The 17375-nt window shown below is 53.6% G+C and overlaps 1 protein-coding gene across 3 annotated transcripts in view; it reads right to left on the bottom strand.

Annotated features, from left to right (window-relative positions):
- The window catches only part of Shisal1 (shisa like 1), a 110295-nt gene that overhangs the window by 55309 nt on the left and 37611 nt on the right, over window positions 1-17375 (bottom strand). The window contains exon 1 of one of the 3 annotated variants that reach the window (XM_041672385.1): window positions 6156-6224. The exons of 1 other annotated variant lie outside the window; for it this stretch is intronic. The gene's annotated coding sequence lies outside the window, so the exon portion shown is untranslated. Of the gene's footprint in view, window positions 1-5510; window positions 5800-6155; window positions 6225-17375 lie in introns of those variants that run through there. One more of the 3 variants, XM_041672383.1, reaches the window with a different exon arrangement.

The following is a 17375-nucleotide window of genomic DNA, read 5'->3' as shown; positions in this document are numbered from 1 at the left end:
GGAGTGGGGCAAAAGTTCCAGTCCATCACTGCCTCCTCACCCCCTGTTCAGCAGTTGCCATGGTGCTGGGGCATTGGACTTCAGCATCCTTTCCTGACATAACAATGACAACTACCATTGTGGCTACCCCTGCTGCAGGGGCCGGGGGCACCATGGACTTGCTTATCTCGGGTCTCCTCAGTGTTGAGGAAGCAATGGCAACAGAGTAGGAGTTTACATCACAGACTGTAGCCTCTGAGAGAACTGGCTGGGCACTGAAGGCAAGCACCAAATGCATTCCAAAGAGCCACCCATTTTGCAGGTGGGGAAACTGAGGCTGCAGGGCTGCATAACTTACCCAGGGTCTTCCAGTGAGCAGCATGCAGAAGACAGACTTGTCCAGAATGGAGCCCAGGATTGCCTCCATGACTCCCAGGACTCGTTGCCTTGGTGACGGGCCCCAGCACAGCAGCTGGGCTCAGTCCCAAAAGGGCTCCAATTCCAGGCAGTTACACCCAGCAATGCCACATCCCGGGCCTGCTCCCAGAAGCCCGAACTATCTAAACATCACAGTGGCACAAACAAGGTGATGGGGGCTGCGGGCTTCCTGCTGTGCCGACAGACAGTGATGATACCACCCTGTGTGCAGACCCACAAAGCCTGTTCCAGGTGTGCAGAGAGTGGGACTCAGAGCACAGGTGGGCTTGGGCAGGCCCAGACCCCACATCCCTAAGTCCAGTCCCTCCCACAGCCCAGGGCTTCAGAGGCAGTGTCTGAATCTCTTCAGTTTAGTGCTGAGTTTCAATAACAGCCTTCACGCTGCTCCCCACCCTCACGGAGCCCACTCAGTCCGGGGTCACGCCGCATCTGTCTGCAACTGGCCACCATCCTTCCTGCTGTCAGGGCTCAGCTCTCCTGAGAGAATCAGAAACCTGCTTCAGGCCATCTAAGGGTGACAGGTGACAACGGGCACAGAGGGCTAGGAGACAAACATATGTCAGGCTAGATTGTAACAAAGGAAATGTATTCAAGCCTGAAGATGTCACTCTGGGGCCAGGCTTCTATGGGACATAGAACATCCCTTTCGAGAAACGTCCTCTGCCTCCTCTGCTGGGCATCACTCCTGCACGCCCTTCAAGACACACTCCAGCTGTGTCTTTTCAACAGCCCTCCCGGCCCCTCTCAGGTACCTCTGTATTCCTGCATCCAGTCTGTGCAGCACAGCAGGGCAAGTGGGTCAGATTCTCTCTGCCGCTCTGAGCCTGGCTTGCAAGGTGCTCCGGGAGTTGGGAGTGAATGAACGCTAACTACGCTGGTTCTCAGCTGGATTCCAGCTGCAGGTTCCCAGCAAGCCTCCGTGAAGCCGGCCCCACTGCTGCTGAAGCACGGGCGGACGGAAAGCTGGAAGGGATGTGCCTTTAATTTGTGCTGATGTCTGAGAAAGTGACATTTTATCACGAGCCCCTCGCACATCCAGGAGCTCCAGGACCTGGCACGGGAGTTGAACTTTCCCAGCCCTGCATCCCGGTGCAAGGCTCTCAGCCAGAGCAGCTATGTCCCTCCTCCAGCTTTCCCTCTGCCTGTTCCTAAGAGGCCGCCAGGCAGGAATAAGCAGATTACGGAGCTGGCTTTTAAAAGACCACGATTGCTCTTGTTTTCCAGGGAAGTGTGAACAACAAAAAAAATATATTTTTCTCTCTCTCCCAGGGCTCACAGAACTTAATTCACTGTTAAATGGGTGTCATTTGGGATGTGCAAAGATGGTTTCTCTATTCTCCAAGGTGTGTGCACCCATATCTTCTGGCTCAGCTGTGCAGACATGAGGGGGTGATGATCAGAGCCCCCATAAGAGTGGGTAAGGGCAGAATGCTGGGCACATGTGGACCTGTGTCCCTATTCATTGAGGATAACTTTGAAAATAAATACAAATGGACGAGTGTTCACATGATCAAGGAAGGGATTCCAGAGGGGGCTCTCAAGAATTGGCTCGGGGGGGGGGGCAGAGTAGCGAAAGTCCATCTTTTAAGGCATTTGCACCCCTACTCCCAGGTCAGTGTCCCCAGTACTTTCCAAGGCAAGGTACTCCCAACATGCCAGGGACAAGCTAAGTCAAGATACCCAGAGAAGGACACTGATTACCCTCAAAGAGAGGGAGTGGGCTGAGATGTTGTCTATGGGGGCAACATCAGCAGGACCAGAGCAGCTGGGACAGCCAAGGCCCAGATGGTGATGGCCTGTTCAGACAGCCCAGGATGAATGAGGACTTGGCCCTGGTTGTAACAAGATGGGGCTTCCTAGGGGTAAGTCTGAGCAGGCCTGAGAATGCCTGTCACCTTCCCAGGGGAGGGGTGTCATCTAAAAGTAGCCACACCAAGGAGCCCTGGAATGTGATGGGATGGCTGGAAGGAGGGAAGGGCAGGATCACGGAGAAGAAAGAGACAGACCTACAGAGCAGCACTATAGGCAGGGGACACACCGAACAAGGAGAACCTTCTAATGCTGCCAAGCTTCTCAAAACCACGGCATAGGACAGGGGCTGGGAAATAAGGCCCCACATTGCTTAGGGATTGCCATAGCAATGGAGGATGTGTTAACAGAGGTGGAACACCTCCAGGAAGGAGCCCTATTCTGAGACCATCACAAGGAAAGCTAATAGAGCAATATTGGTGAGCAGACTCCCAGTGGTCACTACACCGCCTGCAGAGCCAACTCCTTCCTCTCACCAGGGTCAAAGGCTGGGTTCCAGGCAATGTGGCCTGGTCCTCAGTAGCAGGGTGCTAACTGGACTCTGATTAGCAGCTTTTCCACTCCAGGTTCCCCATTTGCACAGAAGAATGGGCAAATGTACCCACGGGAGCTTGTGCGAGAGTCCATAAGACACTGGTACAAAACTGGGCATTGCTCTGAAGTCGCCGCCTGCCTCACGGAATCCCATCACTGCAGGCACAACTTAGAGTCTGTGTCAGCGAAGTCCCTTCCTGCAGGCACAGGCAGCTGACACAGCCAAGCCTGGAGTCCACCTGCCACCTTCTCCCAGAAGCCAGGCCCCAGGCATCAGGCATCTGGGGAAGGGCCAGCAAGGGCTGCATTTGTGTTAGAGGGGCACGTTCCTTCCTCAGCCCACCTCTCTGCAGGGCTGCCCTCTGAAAGCCTTGAGACCTAGAAGCTTTGTTCCTCACTGATCCCTGCCCCCACTCATCCCCTATCTCCACTCTCAGGCTGAAGCTAGGGGTGTCCATTCCTAGGGCCCTGCTGTCTCACCTCCTCTGTCCTGCCTATCCTGTAGTGTGCCCCCCAGTCCTCACTGATTAAGGAAGGCCTTTCCCCTCCCCACCGTTCTCAAGTTTGCTTGTGGAGAGTTCATCTTTCTCCCTCTAGCTGACCTAGGGCTTCCTCAACCCTCCCCTCTCCTGTGTGCCCACCTCTTGTGCCCCACTGTCAAATGGCTCATCAGGGACTCTCCTCAGCTGCTTTCTCCAGAGCCCTCAAGAGCGAGGCCAAGGCATGGGGCCACCGACCATGAAGGGCAGCAAGAGGACAGATGGACAGCAGGTGAGCAGGGAGTGGCCCTCAGCTGCCTTCCTTTTGGACAGGTCCCAACTGCTTTCTTTTCTCAGGCCTCCGTAAAGGGCTGAGCAAGCAGAATTGCCCTCACACCCAGCCAAGCCCCTTCTTCCAGCCCAGCTGCCCCAACAAGCCTGGATGACCCAGGACAGCAGGATCGCTGCTCTCAGAAGTATTCTCTCTCCCTCCCTCCCTCCCTCCCTCCCTCCCTCCCTCCCTCCCTCCCATCTATCAGTTCTATGGCTGCCCTGAGATAGGCCTGAGTCAGGCAGGAACCCAGAGTGCCTGTGAGGTTAACACTACCACCCCACCCCCACTCCACCCCCATACACCCTGGCTGGCAGGAGCTCCCGCCTGTTAATCCCAGCCCTGTCTGAAGAAGGCTGAAGAAGAAAAATTGCAATGAATTCGAAGCCATCCTAAGCTACAGCATGAGCTCCAGGCCATCCTGGGCTACACCATGAAATCATGTTTCAACAAAACAAAAACCAAGCTAAAAACAAAATTAAAAAGACCCTGATCGGATGCGTTTGGCTTAGCTTGAGCCGGGAGGTTCATTGGTTGCTCGGCAGCAAAACTTTATGGCTAGCTCTTTTCCATAGTCTCCCTCCACCAGGGCAGGCCTAGCAAACAGCCCGGTGTGGAGGGAAGAAAGATTGCCCTACGGATGTCTCAGCACTGTGGGGAGACCTTAGTTCTGGGAAGCCCTGACCAACTTGGGTTGATACCAAAGTCTGGCTTCAGAGTGTGGTTCCAACGAACATTTTAATCAGCCCCCACAGCGGACAGTAGACACTTTCAAAGGTTCCTAAGCACATTAAGGCAATTGGAATCAAGCAAGAGAACAAAGAGGGGGCAAAGTTCTGGATTGTCTGGCTCTGGGTGGAGCCCAGCTTGCAGGATCGCCCACAATATTTAGAATCGTAGAGTGTCAGTGACCTGAGGCATCTTAGACAGTATCGGGGAAACAGGTTCAAAGACGGGCCTGGGGCACATAGCATCGCTATTCACAGGAACTTCACCAGGCTTGCTTTCTTGGTGGTTCCAGCAACTGCTGCAGATGGGAACCACTCCCCTTCTATCTTACAGATGAGGAAGAGATGGTCTCAGAGGAGTTGAGAGCCCGGCTCAAGGTCACACAGCCTCAAGAGAGGTCCCTGGAGTTTCCCACGCAAGGCATTTTTCTCTTCCTATGCTGGGCCGGGGTTCCCGGGCAGGAGCACCCACTAAACACAGGTTACCAGAAAATAGAAAAGTCTGGGGGGAGGGATTCTTACATATAAATGCTCTCGGGACACATTATATAACTATGGTTCCCCATCCCTCCATGGCCCCAGGGGTCTGGCTGGGGCAGTAAGCACCCACTTTGGCACCCACCCGGGGACCCTAGCCTGGGGGACCCCGACAAGAATCGGACTCCGCTTGGCCCATCAGGCAGTCGGCGCTGCTCCTTCCAAGGAGAACAGTTGGAGGCGCCAGGATGCGCTGCCCCCTTCCTTTCTTTTTCCCTCTGGCTGGATAAGAAATACTAATACTAATAATGATAATAATAATTAGAATAAATAGAACCCAAATACGCTGGGGTCTCGTTGCTATGACAACGGCTGGTGCTAATGAGCTTTTCGGAGGCCGCTGCCGGACCACCCAGCCCCGGGCGCGGGATTACTATCGATCCGGCCCTGGGAGGCGGCGGCAGCTCAGTCTGGGGGTCCCTAGTGTCGCCAAGAAGGGACCCCTGGCAACCAAGCGGCTTCCAGCGCGGTTCCATATCCCTGCCCCACGCGCACTGGGTCCCCAGCCGTCCGCGCTCCGCGGCGACTCCCAGCCCGGCCCCGCTGCGGTCTGGGATGGTTGCCCGGATCCGGCGACCACCACTTCGCCCCGCCCCGGGCCCCTGATGCCCCTGACATGGTCTCGCCCGCTCCCCGCAGCCGCGCGTGGACCCCGCAACCCCGCGCCCAGCTCACCTCGTGCCCGCGCCGGTCGCTCCTCGCTATGCAGCCGGGAGCCGGCGCCCGCGGGAGCCGCCTGCAGGGGCGCGGGGCTGCCCACGCGTGCCGCCGCAACAGTTGTCTGCCAGGCTGCGGGCGTGTGGGGCTCCGGGGCTCCGGCCGCTCTCCGCCCGCTGCGCCCCACGCGCGTCCCGCGCAGCGTTCAGCCCGGCCGCCGCGCCCTCTGCTGCCCTGAGCCGTCTCGGCCTGCGCTCCGCTCGCTGCCTCGCACTGCTTCTCTACCTCTCTGCGTCTCTGCCTCTCTCTCTCTCTCTCTCTCTCTCTCTCTCTCTCTCTCTCTCTCCCCTCCCTCCCTCCCTCCAGTCCCCCCCCCCCCCCGCCCCGCTTTTCCACCTTGCTTTCCCTTCGCCTTTGTTTTTTCTCCATCTCTCTCTTCTGGCTCTTTTTCCTCACCTTTCCATTTCTTTCATCTCTCTCATCCCTTAGATTTCTTCCTAGCTTTTTACTTTTTCCTTGCCCACTCCGTCTCCCCCCTCCTCCTCCTCTCCTCCAGTTTTTTTCCTTCTCCCTTCCCTCCTCCCCCATCCCCAACCTCCACCAGGGGCTTCTTCTCAATATTTCCTTCATCTCCTCCTTCCCACCTGACCCGCAGCCCCATACCTGCTCCAAGAAAGACTGACAGATTCAGAGATCAGCAATTGCGTGCAGGGACCCAGCCTCTTTTCTTTCCAGGACAGACCCTTGCCGGAGCAGCCAGTGGCCTTCTGCCCCACCTACTTTGTGCACAACTCCAGGCTCGGGCTGAGAGATTTATCTTACCAACCAACCCCAGAGCCAGGCAGTTAGGGCAGACTTGGTTTGAATTTCCTTGGGTGAAAGCCCTGCTTCCCTAGTCTTCTAGACCTGGGTCTAAGTCTTCACCCTATATCTCTCCCCAGAACACCCCTAGTTTTGACTTCACCTGCATTTCATCTCCCACCTGAAGGGCAAGGAGGTGCTGGACTCCAGCCTCAAGCTCCTGGGCCTATATTTTCCCACTGCCTCAGAAAGTCATGTGGGTTGCTCATGGTGACCCTGAATTCCTCTCAGGGGACAGCCAGGATGGAACATCTTCACTATTTACTGAAGAAGAATATCCTTTGAGCACTTGGGAAAGCAGACCCCAAGATCCGTCTCTCCAGGGTGTTATTGCCCACATTTTGGGGTCACCTTTGATTTTTGAGACCTCAGTGGAATCTCAAGTAAAACTGACCTGAGCACTACCTGCCTTGAACTTACTTCTTGCCACCTCGCTGTGTGGTTCCATTCCCCTATACTGACAGATAAACACTCAGGGTTAGGATAGTACCTCAGAGCCACACAGTCCACAAGGGGTGAACGGGGCCCAAAGTGAAGCCCAAGAACCTCACTCTTCTCTCCTGGTGGAGAGATCCTTCCAGAACAGACCCTTCCCCCTCCACTGTAGAACAGACTGAACTTTCTCCAGGCTCTAGAAAGAGCCTCATGGCATGCTGGAACCTGCCTGGAACTTATGCTTTTGAGGCTAGGGGACCCCAAGAGGTGCCAGATGGGAAGGACTGTCTCTCACCCAAGCCTGTATCGGTGAAGGCCTTGGTTTCCATCCGTGCCCTTGTTCTCTTCGTGGATATAGCCAGGACTGACTCACCAGGCCCACCTAAGACCAGGGCTGCCCATGGGAACTGCTGCAGCCAATGGCCAGGCACCAAAGCTGTCCAGGCTAGGTGAGGCCAGGCTCTGGATAAGGCCTGGGAGGCGAAGCCTCCTTGGTAACAGGAGGGCACAGAAGGGAAGGCCTCCCCAGCACTCCGGGTTTTGGACACAAACCAAGGTAACTCTATATTCTTTCTTGATGCCATAGCCCTTGGCTGGCACAAACTTCTCCTTCCAAAGAGCAAAGAGGAAGTTGAGGAAGACCCTACTTCAGCTGAGGTCAAAGACAGGAGGAGGCTCTTTGAGCTCTCTGACCATTCCATATCAGCATGGGGACCACCAGGATTGAGGCAACTGCAGGTCCTGGTAGCTAAAGGACTATGTAAGATTTGAGCTCTCTGGCTCCATTGAGACCCTGGCCTCAAGTTCTCAGTAATGGAAACTGAGACCAGAGGCACTCCCATGTGTACAGCAAGGGAGCAGGGCATGGTGGGAGAGCAGGGGGGAGCATGTGATGCTCATGACTGATATGTCATACATGTGTGTTAGGTGTGGGTATTGTGCAGTATATGTTGTGTGTGCTGTGACTGTACATATATATACATACATATATATTTGCATGTGTGTTATATGGTATGGTGTAGGGTATTTTCATATGTGGTGTGGTGTGAGGTTGATACAATGTGTGTATGGTGTATGTAGTGTGTACAGGGGGCTGGACGTAGCATATTTTTTATGTGTATATGTGTGATATGTGTTGGGTGAGGTGCATGTGTCATGGTGTAGATAGTACACCATGGGGGAGATGTACAACAGATATTTGGGGTGAGTGGGATGAATAGGGCATCTCATTTTGCCAGACACTCCCATGTGGTCCCTAGGTATATAGCATGCCTGGGGGGTGCAGGCTGCCTGGGATGAAAGCAATCTGTGTATGGTACATTCTGGGTGGAGGTGCCCTCTTCCTGCCTCCCACATTGATGTGGAACAGGCTCACGTCGCAATGAGTGTAGGTACCTGGAGATATGTGGGACTCACTGAACCTCACAGGTTGTTGTGACAGCTGATGTCCAGCCTCTTGCCAGCCCAGTTCAACAGGACACAACCCAGGCCCCTGTCTTCACCCCTTGACCACTTCCTCTGCAGTCAGCCTGTGCCAGCTACACTGAGGCCATCATGGGCACAATGAGGTCCCTCCACCCCCCGCCCCGTTATACAGATTTCCCTACCTTGAACAAAATCCCTTAGTCCCCCTGAGCCTTATTTCCTCATCTGTGAGGTAGAATAACCACCAGGACCTGTGGGAAGATTACTGACAGACCACATCACCTCAGCCCTGTATCTCAACAAGCCAGCACTGACTTAGTAGGTTCTTGGTTCTGCCAGTGTCCTCTTGTCCTTTAGAGAGAAGGAGGTTTTTGTCCTCTGCCTGGCCCCACCCCATTTCACTGTCGCTTGCCTCTGCATCCCAGGACCTTGTGGTTGTTATACCAATGACCACACACAAAGCAGCTTCACGTGTCACACATCTATCCCATGCCCTGCAGTTCTGAAGTCTAAGTCAAAAGTTCTGCTGGCCCTGGACCAAGGTGTCCAAATAAGAGGGGCTATATTTTCCTGGGGGCTTCGGGAGAGAGCCTTTTCTGCACCTTCAGTCCAGGTGACCCCAGGATCCGTCACTGGTGGGTGTATTGCTTCAGCCTGCACCAGGGGCTCCCCCAACAATCTCTGTCAACTTCCTGTCTCAGCATCTTTAACCCCATTACATGCAAACCTATTTCTTCTTTACTTTTTCCTTCTTTTAAACAGGGTTCCAAATATCCCAGGCTGGTCTCAGACTTCCAAGGGTGACTTTGGACTTCCTGACCCTCCTGTTTTCACTCCCCAAGGGCTAGGACTGCGGGCATGCATAACCATGCACGGTGTGTATTGCTGGGGATGGAATCTAAATGTGTGTGCTAGGCACATGCTCTACCAGCTGAGCCACAACCTGGACTCCATTTCTCTCCATTTTATTGACTTATTGTGTGTGTGCCATGGTGTGCATGTGGAGATCAGAGGAGGACTTTCAGGAATCAGTTCTCTCCTCCCACTATATGGGTTCCAGGGATTAAACACAGATCTGTTTGGCTTGGTAGGAAGGCTTTTACCCATTGATCCATCTTGCTAGCCCTTGAGGGACCAACAACAGACTCAGGAATGGGGCTGGGGTGCCAAGGGGGAAGAGGAGTGATGCTCAGCTTTCTTCCCCCTTGAATCTGCAGAGCAGGGAGCTGGGAGGACCAGGAGAGGCAGGCAGTTCACTGGTCATCTATAGAGCCATCAATGCATCTGTGCTGAGTCCCCTCCTCCACCGGGAGTCGAGTGAGTAGGGAGGTGGGTTTGGTGTCTTCAGAGCTGACCTAGCAGCTGCTCTCACCCCATCTCGGCACCTGCAGTGGGGAGCCCTGCTCTGAACCCCAGCACCACCCTCATCCCCCAGCCTTATTTACTATTTCTCAGCCTTCGGGAGGCCTGCTCCCCCGCAAAAGCAACTGCTCACCGGGCAGGCAGGCGACCGGCAGGCGGGCCGGCCTGGCGATGACTCATGCTCTCTCTGAGAGTGCAGCCTTTTCAAAGGGCTGGCTGGGGAGGAAGCTAAATTTAAAGCCAGGCTTCCCGAGAAGATCACCTGCCACGTCAAAATCGTTGCCATTTAATTAGAAGTTGGGGGCATAAGGCTTCCCACCCTGATCTCTCTGGAATCCTCCTGGGGAAGGCTGAGGGGGAGGCACAGCCCCCAGGGGGCAAGAGCCAGCTGACTCCCCAGCTGTGACATGTCTCTCCCAGACTTCCTTCAGGGAGTGGCCCCCACCTTCCAGGGACCATTAGCTCCTTCCTTCCATCTCTTCAAGCTTTTAGGGTTCTATCCTTGGGCCCCAGTTCCCCAGTGTACAATACACGTCGAAGAACAGAGCTCAAGAAGTCTAGAGGTCCCTGATCCCCCAAATAAGAATAAGGCTGGACCAGGCCTCACTTCTGTCTTTAGATACATGCTGGGCCATGGGACTTTTCAATCCTTGCATTGGGGATGTAGGCTAGCTTGCTTGCATTGGGGACCCTGCTAGCTTGCTTGTTCACAAAGAATGAGAGATCTTTGCTAAAAAAAAGTATTTGGAGGTGCCCTGGAGGACTGCCTGGTGGAGATAGGGACCCCTGAGGTAAAAGTCACCCAGGCAAAGCCCTTCTGTCTTGGTCAGAAGGTGAGACCCACAGCTGCGTGTTTCCCAGGATCTTCTGGAGCCACAGAACAAAGCATGGCCTCGGCCTCCTCATGCTGTAGGAGCAGGCCTGTCAAAGCCAGGCTGCTCAGGGGCTTAGGAAGCCAGCTGCGGTATCAGCCCTGAGCCAGGCTCTCCAGTGAGGCTTCCAGGGCTGCATGTGCCTGGGTCTCACTGCTCATGTCAGGGAGGTCCATGCAGCTAACTAACCAGCTCAGACATACTGAACTGAGCAGGATACATGTGCCGCAGTCATCTTGGGGACTTGGGAGCTCAGACTTGGAGAACTGACCCAGGGGTTCAGAAAACCTCCTCGGTCACATGCCCTGCAGAATGACCAAAGGCCTGATTGTCTACACTGGAACTCCTTCGAGATTCCCAATCCTCCCCTCTGTTCTAGCCTGCTCCCTCTTGACTGCAGCTGCCATAACCACTTCCCCTGCTAATTCTGAAGGAGAGGAAGGACAGCTCGCATTTCTCACAGCTAAGGCAGGCACCGTAGCTCGCCCAGGTTCAAGATGGCCCCAGCAGCTGGTCTGTGACTTTGCAGCAAGGCAGAGAGGGAGGAAGGTGCAGACATTACAAAGAATGTTCAGGGTAGGATGAGGAAGTTATGAGGTGTGATGACTGTACCCCTTGAGCCCTTAGAAACAAAGACTATTCCCAGCGCCCCAGTGTGGGAGGGGTTGGGATGCTGATAAGGTTCTCCAGGCAAGGAAGGGAAAGGCTGAGGGCACTCTGGTCTCAGTAGGAGACAGAATCCTCTAAGTGCCAGGGCCTGGGTTCTACTTGAAGATACCATTATGACAGCCTGTGAGGCCTGAGCAAAGGAACCCCAGAGGCCGGTTGGATGTCTGCCACTGACCATGAGGGCCACAAAGGGATGCTGGTGGTAAGCCAAGATAGCTTTCTAGCCAGTGTACCCAAGAAGGGCTCGTGCCTGTGGCTTCTGAAGACATTTTGCCTGATAGCTCATCTGTCCCATTGCAACAGAACCGAGTCAGCACAGCTCTGACCTGCTACCCCTCTGCTTTGCAGACCTGTGGTCTAGCCTGAGGAGTGGAGTGGGCCTGGTCTGGTGTTTATCTTGAGAAGACAAAGGCCTGCCACCATGAGACGCAGTAGTAAGGACCCTCGGGCTCCCAATTTACTGAGTTGCCTAAGTCAGACTCTGCTATGTAGTACATCAGGCTACCAGGGGCTGTCTGCCTCTAGTGTCAAGAAGGAACCAGGGATAGGTCACCCACTTCACTGCTCAAAACTGGAAAATAAGAGCCCCGGGGGGGGGGGGTTAGTGTCATGCCTCAGTTTCCCCATCTGTACCTTCACTAATAATCCTCCATCTCCTCCCAACATACACCCAGGAAGCACCAGGCTTCAGGCTCCATTCTCAGGGTAGAAGGCACACAAAATTGTAACACATCCAGGGGATGTGATGTTACAACCTGTCCTCACAGCTTCCTAGGTGACAAGCTGACAATCGAGGTGACAAGCCAAGGTGTGGGCTTCCATTCAGGTTTCAGTAACTCTCTCAACCCTGAGCCTCAGCCCCAGTTCACCCTGTGCTAGCTGGTGACCCAGGCAGAGGGTCTCCCAAAGCTCATTCACAACAGAAAGAGCTGGTGCTGACAGAGGGAGAGGCATGCCCAGGCCTTGGTGACATCGGTTTATATGGGTTATTTCACTCCTCCATTTGGCCCACTTGGGTTTAGATTCTCCACAGCTGGTGGCCCTCACAACTCACCTTGTCTTCCCATGGAAGCAACATAGACATAAACCAGAGGCCGCAAAGATGAACAGGGCATATATCAGTTGGCTGGATGAGAACCCAAGCCACAGGCCTGACTGCCACCCAGCCCTGACTCTCCTCAGCAGACCTGAAAACCTGGTGCCAACATGAGGCTAATTATGGCCCTGGCACAAACAGAAGCCTTCCTGGCTCACCAAGTGTCCTTGAGAAGTACAGGAAGCAGGGCCAGGGCAAACCTTGTGTTTAGGTTGTGGGAAGGGGGCTCGGAGAAATGGTCTAACTGGCCCCAGGACACACAGCTCGGATACTGGGAAGGAAGAGCCCTCTGAGGACTCCCATTGGCCTGGGCTATCCCTTCGTGGGGGAGGGGTCTCCGAATTGGAAGGTTAGCGTGATGGACTTTGCTGCACAAGCCTGTTGTCTTAAGTGTTCAAGGGCCAAGCAAGGCATCCCTGGCCAGAACAGGAGGCTTGGCTTATCTGTGTGACTTCATGTCACAAGCTGACACTCTGCCTCTCTCTCTGACCTGCTTGTTGGGACTGAAGATTGCCCTCTAGGGTTAACTGAAAGGATGGGTGTAATAGTGTGTCTGTTTAACCAAAAACCAGGTAGGGGGCGTCACCCACCCCAGTACCACTCAGATGCCCCTCAAATCTTCACAGCTGTCTCGGAAGTCGCTTCTGAGCTCCTGTTAAAGAACAGAGCAAGCCCAGAGATGTTAAGTGACTTACACAGCATCACACAGCTGGGACCACCACTTTCTCCAGGCTGCTACTCTTGGCAGAGTAGAAGGCCCTGGAATGGGGGCATGTCTCTCTGCCTTCTAGGCCTCAGTTTCCCAGCTTGCTCCATGCTTACTGCCAGGCAGTAGTGCAAGGCTCTGGCAAGCTCTGCCTTGCTGGCTTCTGGATGACTCTGTCCAGGCATGGGGATGCAGGCTATCCAGGGTTCAATGTCTCAAGTGTAGGAACCCCATGGGGTTCCAAGTCTCTTTATCACCCTAGACTGTTAACTTGGCTTCCCCAGTGACTTTTAACACTATAAAAGAAAAAAATAAAGATAAATTAAAAAAAAATGTTTCTGTACAGCTCAAGGAGCAAAGCGCTTGAATTCTATTCTGGAGAGACTTCCAATAGAGAGTAAGTCATGGACTGACCACTGGCCAGTTAACTAACAACTGGTCAGCCACAGTGGCTCACATATGTGAAGATTCTAAGCTTCCAAAAGGCCTGGTGGGGTGTAGAGTGGAAGACTGAGGGAGGGTGTGTGGTGGCCAAGGGCCTAGAGATACCCAGAAGCCCTGTCAGGGGTTTCCTTGCTGATTTACCAGGCAGGCCTCAGTTCCTCTGGACCAGAGCAATGAGTGTAGATACTGATGTTCAGAACCTGGGTCCACACACCTTAGGCTGATTCTTACCAGCCCACCACGAGCAAGGTATTCGTCGTGTATAGCAAAGGCTAGGGAGGATCAGAGAGGTTAAGTATCTCTTTCGAGGTCACACAGCTGGTAATTGGAAGATGATGCCTCTGCCATATTGATCACAGCAGCACTGTTTGTGTAGAGAAAAAGCAGACCCCAACTTCAGAGACTGAGAGGTACCCTTGCCTAGCCCTCCCCACCCAAGCCACATGAGGGGCCAGAGCTGTGCCGACAGACTCGTTCATGGCTGGCTTCCAGTCTCCCTTGACTACTGGATCCTAGACAAAGGAGACAGGCTGCCTTCTGCCCCAAAGCACTGTGGGAACCCTGGGAACCATCTGCCAAGATGGAACCCAGAGTCACAGACCACCAGGGACTCTAGGAAAGACGAGAGTAACTGCAAGTGGGGGATCTTGAGATGAGAGCTTGGGTACTCGTCCCAGGCTACCCTGCTCTGCACCTCTATGCAACCTTCATGTGCCTTCCACATGTGACAAAGTAAAACCCAGGCTATGTCTGCTGCTTACCAGAAACCTGTCACTTGGGACAAGTCGCTTTCCTCCTCAGTGGCCTTGTCTCAGAACTAGACCCATCATTTCTCCTTCCCCTAGACCCTGAGATGTGGTTGTATCCACCGAGACCTTGGCAGGACATGGGGTAACCGCAGGCTCACACCATCCCCAGCCCTCTAGAGACACAGGCCCGGAGCTTGGCACTTCATTTGCATCAGGTCCCCTGTGTGGTGGGCTCCCAGCTACGTGTTGGCATTGCTGTTGGTGACAATATGGTCACATGATGTCACTGAGAACAAGGACGTGAGGAAACCATGTCACAGTGCAGATGTCCTATAGTAGGACCGCCTGCTGCTCCCAGGATCACGATGAGCAAATTCATACCAGGGTGACTCGAGCGTAAGGTAAAATGATGGCATTAAGAGATGCGGTCAGCACAGAAAGGACAAGGCTATGGCTGGCCGGGCATAGCAGGCTCCTGTTAACTTCTCCCTGGTGAGCACAGAGTACACAATCCAAAAAAACAATATCAAGTCAGGCAGTGCTGGTTACACAGCTAGTCACAGCCACTAGCCAGTGCCCAGAACCCATTACACACTGGCCATGCCTTATGGTCTCTACCCTAGTACCACAGATGCACAGGGACCTCACTGCCTGCAGTGCACTAGACAATAGAAGCTTCCCCACTGGTATAATCCTCCATGGTGGCTGCTGCCATTGAGCAAATGTATTTGTTTTATTTGTGGTCACAGCCAAAGCTGCTATTTGTGCCACGTATTGGGTAACAGCGGTCTAGCAGGGGTCAGATGTCACCAGCCCTACTGTGATAGGTGACTGCCATCATGGCCAACCTCCCTCCCCCCCCCCCCAAACAAATCAAGGATAAGAAGCAGTGTGCTTAGGGACCAGAGCCTGGAGTCCTTTCTTGTCATGATCAGTGCCCAACAAAAGCAACCCAAGGAAGAGACTGGGAGCCAACCTTGAATGAGTCTGTCTGCACACCTTTGGCCCCTTGCTCGCAGTCTGAGGGCACAACCCAGGAAGGAACATAGAGACAGGAACATGAGGCAGCTGCTCACTTTGTGCCTAGGCAAAGCAGAGGGAAATAAGCGCTAGTGTTCATTTCCATCTTCTTGTCATTCAGCCCAGAAGCCCAGCCCAGGCAGTGGTGATGCTCACATTCAAGATGGGTACTCCTCCATCAGTGAAACCTCTCTGGAAACATTCCAAGCGACAAACTCAGGGGTGCGTTTCCATGGCGATTCTAGATGCAGTCGAGTTGATGATGGAACTGAGCGGTTGCAACTCCGTCCCTCACAAACTTGACACAAGCATCACCTCAACTCGTACCATCCCATCCTGTCCCAGAGGGTCTCTCTTCCATCTCATTAAGATGCATTTAGCTCATCTCTGAAAGTCCCCATTGCCTTTAAATGTCTAAAACACTGCTCAAAAGCCCAAAGTCTCTTCTAAGACCCAGGCAGTCTCCTTCCCATGAATCCCTATTAAAATCCAAAATACCAAGTTACATATTTCTAGTGGTGTCACAGAAAGGATGTTCTCATTCCAAAAGGGAGGAATCAGAAGACAGCAAGGAGCATTCAGACTGAAGTAAAACTCAGATTCAGTGAGGAAACACAGATCCATATCTGGCATCTGGGACTCAGGATGGAATTGTCTGTGTACCAACAGCCATGGGCCACCCTGCTTCCCTAGCTCTGCCACCTGTGCATATCTGACCTCTCTTCTGGGCTGGTTTCACCTTGTGCCTGCAGCTTTTCTCAGTTGATGTCCCATGGTCCTGGCATCTCCATGCTGGTCTTCATCATTACAGCTTCGTGCAATGGCCTCTCCTTGCGAAGACTCCAAGCCTGATCTGAGGGGCTTTCTGGAATCTCCAAAGGCTTTATAACACATTTGCTTTGCATCTTTCATGCCTGAAAACACATCAGCTGCAGAGGCAGTCTGGCCTCTTTGGACCACAGCGGAGATGACCTCTGAGCATCTTCGAGCCTGACTCTGCAGTAGGGATCCCTGTAATGACAACCTCAGCTCAGGTTCTCCCCTTCCAAATGAATTTGCATTTCTACTGGAGCCTTTAATTGGTGAAGCTTTGGTGTGTTAATCTCTGTAACAGTGATATCTGTTCCTTCTGAGCCCTCTTATCTCCACTGTGAGATCTCTCATTCTCTCCCCTTTGCCAATCCTAGGGTTTCCCATACCTTTCTCTTTTCTTTGTTACTTTCTGTTACTATGGCCAAGATAGAAGCGGTGAGCAGCAACCATGCCACACAGCCCAGGCATCAAAAACAAATCTGCCCTTTACTTTTGAGTCTAGTCTCATCCAAGTTCTCAAGACATGGACAGAATGAATCTGGATTCTTGGCCAAATACATGGGTCTAGCCCAAACCCCACTGCCTCTCTGAAACTTCACAATTCCACTAAACTCAATTTACAGCACTCTGGGGCTTCTTTAGCCTGTTACTCCAAACTATTCCACACCCTCTCACAAACTGGTCCCCCACAGTCAGGCTTAGCACAGTGTCAGCCCTACTTCTCAGCACCAGTTTTTTGTTTTAGGCACCTTGGTGTGGCTGTGAAAGGAATCAGATGGAGGGTGGAAGGGAGGGAAGAAGAGAAAGGGAGGGAGGGAGGGAGGGAGGGAAAAAGGAGAAGGGTGAGCCTCATGGTTTAAGAAGAGACACAACCCGTGACGATGGGGAAGGCATGGTGGCAGGAGTATGAAGCAGTGGGTCACCTTGCATCTGTAGTCGGGAAGCAGAGGTGAGGGGAACACTGGTACTCAGGGGGCTTCTCCTTCACTCTGGGACCAGACCCCTGAGTTGGAGCCCCTCCACATTCAGGATGGGTGTTCTTGGTGAAGTCTTTGGGAAACCCTTTCAGTCACAGCCAGGGCTGCGCTTTGGCATCGTTCTGCCATTCTAAGGCAGTCAGGTCAACACTAAAGATCACCTGTTGCAGCTATAGGGCCAGCATCTTACCGTCCCTGTGAGAGACACCTCAGCCAGCTTGGGGGCTCTGCAGCAATGCCTGCATAGCAGAAGGGACAGCAGAAGCAGGTGGGTGAGGGGTGGGGATGCCTGGGATCCCCCCCCATGGGTATCAGCAAGGCTGAGGAGCCTTCCCAAGGCCCCTTCCCAGAACTGAAGTTGGAGCTCAGGGTAGAAGGTCTGCGCAGTGGCGTGAGGGCTGGCTGGTCTGAGAATGACAAGAAGAGCCCCCCTTTGCCACCACGGCCTTGCTAA

This window comes from Microtus oregoni, unplaced genomic scaffold (genome assembly GCF_018167655.1).
Source record: "Microtus oregoni isolate MIOR12 unplaced genomic scaffold, Mior012 000022F_ref0000154, whole genome shotgun sequence".
Taxonomy (NCBI): domain Eukaryota; kingdom Metazoa; phylum Chordata; class Mammalia; order Rodentia; family Cricetidae; genus Microtus; species Microtus oregoni.
This window is presented reverse-complemented; position numbering and strand designations above follow the sequence as displayed.